Genomic DNA, 2,500 nt, shown 5'->3' with positions numbered 1-2,500 from the left:
ATAGTAGTATGAGCATTTGTATTATTATTAGTACTGTCAGTATTATCATTATTATCAAATACCATTTATTAAAAAAAAAAAAATATATATATATATATATATATATATATATATATAAATCTTTCGCATTCAGAAAAAAAAAACTTATAATAAAACATAATTACTCGATAAAATGAAGAATGACTGCTGAGTCTATAAACACACCAAATGGAGACAGTATGTAAAACCTGGATTGTAAAATAAAATATGATAAGACTCATTTTCGAAAATCCAACTAACACTGGTCCCTTAAGACAGACCTATGGTGTGAAACGTTGGACATGTTTTATCAAAACTGAGTCTTATTTTACAACCCACAGTTTATATATATATATATACACACACACACACACACACATTATATATATATATATATATATATATATATATATATATATATATATAAAGTTTCTCCATTTGATGTTGCAATTACTCATTACAACTAAACCCGTCTATCTGCTGTGAAAGTAAAGAGCTACATTCAAACAAAATGGCAAAGCACTGAAAATACCGCGACATTTTTTTCTCAACTGAATGGAATTTTAACCAGAGCCCTTCCGATTTGTTTCTGAATTTGGCGACTGAAGCTGGGAAAGCAATAAACGTGTTGCTGTTGTCTTTTTGAAATACAAAAATTGAAACAAGAAAAGATAATATTTTTAAAAAAAAAAGAAAAAAAAAGAGGGGAAATATAGACAGAAAAAAAAGACGAGAGGAAAGAAAGAAAGAAAGAAAGAATGAATGGACAAACAATAAGAAAGGTGGAGGGTGAGAAAGAAAGACAGAGAGAGACGGGGAAGAACGAAGAAGCAAATGAAAGAATAAGGAAAAGACCAAAACAAAAAAAAAAAAAAAAAAATAAAACAATACAAATAAGAAGAAGAAAGAAGAAAGAAAAAAACAGTAAGAAAAAAAGAATGAAACGGAAGAAAAGAAACACCACAACTTCATAATTCTGACACGCTATAGGAATGGGTGGGGGAGAGTGGGGTGTGTGTGTGGAGGTGGTGATGAAGGGAGGGTGAGGGTGATGTGGGGTGCTGGTTGAGATAGTTAGAGCCTCCAAAATTACTGCTCACCTCCCATGGCTAAGTATTTATTTCTTGTTCTTTTTTTTCTTCTTTTTTTTTCATATCTATTTTGATCCCCCCCCCCTTTTTTTTTTTCTTCTTCTTCTCCTAAATGAAGGACGACATTGGTGCAGAGAAACATTCCTGATCTCTCTCTATCTCTTTCTACATCACCCCCTCTCTCCCTCCCCCCCCCCCCCCCCTTTTTCCTTCCACGCCCCGAGCCGCACTGAGCCCACACCACTTCCCCCCCCAGTCACCACAACACAACGGGAAGGGCGACAGGTATAGTAACGGGAATGGGGCAGTAGCCTCCCTTCCCCCTGCCTCTTTCCTTGTCTTCAGTTTCCCCAGTTTTTAGAGTTATGCATGCGTCGGTGAATGACTGGTGCGAAAGCGCTTTGATTTGTCTCTGGACAAGATTAAACACTATATAAGTACCATTATTATTATTATTGTTATTGGGGGGCGGGAGGTGTGTGTGTGTGGGGGGGGGGAGGGTAGAAAAGTGGTCAGTAGGGTGGTGGTGGTGGTGGTGGAGAATTAACGGGGTGGGTGGGTTGTGATGAGGGTGGGGTGGAGAGGATGTGTGTGGGGTGTGGGTAGACGGGAGTGGGGGGGGGGGGGGGGGGGGGGCATGTAGCGCACTGATGGAGTGGTGGCTTTTTTTCATAAGCGAACTTAGCACCACAAAAGTTTGCTTATTGTTTAAAAAAAAAAAAGGTGGAATATTCCCAGCTCCACGGTAAATGTACAAGTCAGGATGGATTGACGGGCGCAATAGCCGAGTGATTAAAGCGCTGGACTTTCAATGTGAGGGTCCAGGGTTCGAATCACGGTGACGGCGCCTGGTGGGTAAAAGAGTGGAGATTTTTCCGATCTCCCAGGGCAACATAATGTGCAGACCTGCTAGTTCCTGAACCTCCTTCGTGTGTCTACGCACGCAGAAGATCAAATACGCACGTTAAAGATCCCGTAACCCATGTCAGTGTTCGGTGGGTTATGGAGACACGAAAATACCCTGCATGCATGAACCACGACAGAGTCATCGGCAAGTCGAAGTTGTTCGTGTAACAGAAAGAAGAAGAAGAAGAAAGAAGAACAAGAACATTCTCAACTCCAGAAGCAAACTTAGCACTGACAAACATCGCCTCTTCCAACCCGGACTTGATCTTAAAAAAAAAAAAAAAAATAAAAAATAAAAAATCCATCTACCTTTACAAGATAAGTGGCTGGATATAGGGAGTTGGATGGGCAGGGGAAGGGTAGGGGGGTTGGGGTGGGTGGGGGTGCAGTGAGTGAAAGAGGGGTGTGTAGTTGTCCTGGCTCTTTAAGCGAGAGGCGGTGTTTAACTGCCGGTGACAGTGCCTTATCGTGCCAGGTGCACGCGT

The 2,500-nt window shown here is 40.9% G+C and overlaps 1 protein-coding gene across 2 annotated transcripts in view; it reads right to left on the bottom strand.

The window, feature by feature from the left end:
- Window positions 1-2,500, bottom strand: part of LOC143286586 (uncharacterized) — an 89,942-nt gene that overhangs the window by 20,545 nt on the left and 66,897 nt on the right. The gene's annotated exons all lie outside the window — the stretch shown is intronic.

The sequence above is a fragment of the Babylonia areolata genome, chromosome 10 (genome assembly GCF_041734735.1).
Source record: "Babylonia areolata isolate BAREFJ2019XMU chromosome 10, ASM4173473v1, whole genome shotgun sequence".
Taxonomy (NCBI): Eukaryota; Metazoa; Mollusca; class Gastropoda; order Neogastropoda; family Buccinidae; genus Babylonia; species Babylonia areolata.
The sequence above is the reverse complement of the archived record's forward strand: the minus strand, read 5'-3'. Positions and strand labels throughout refer to the sequence as shown.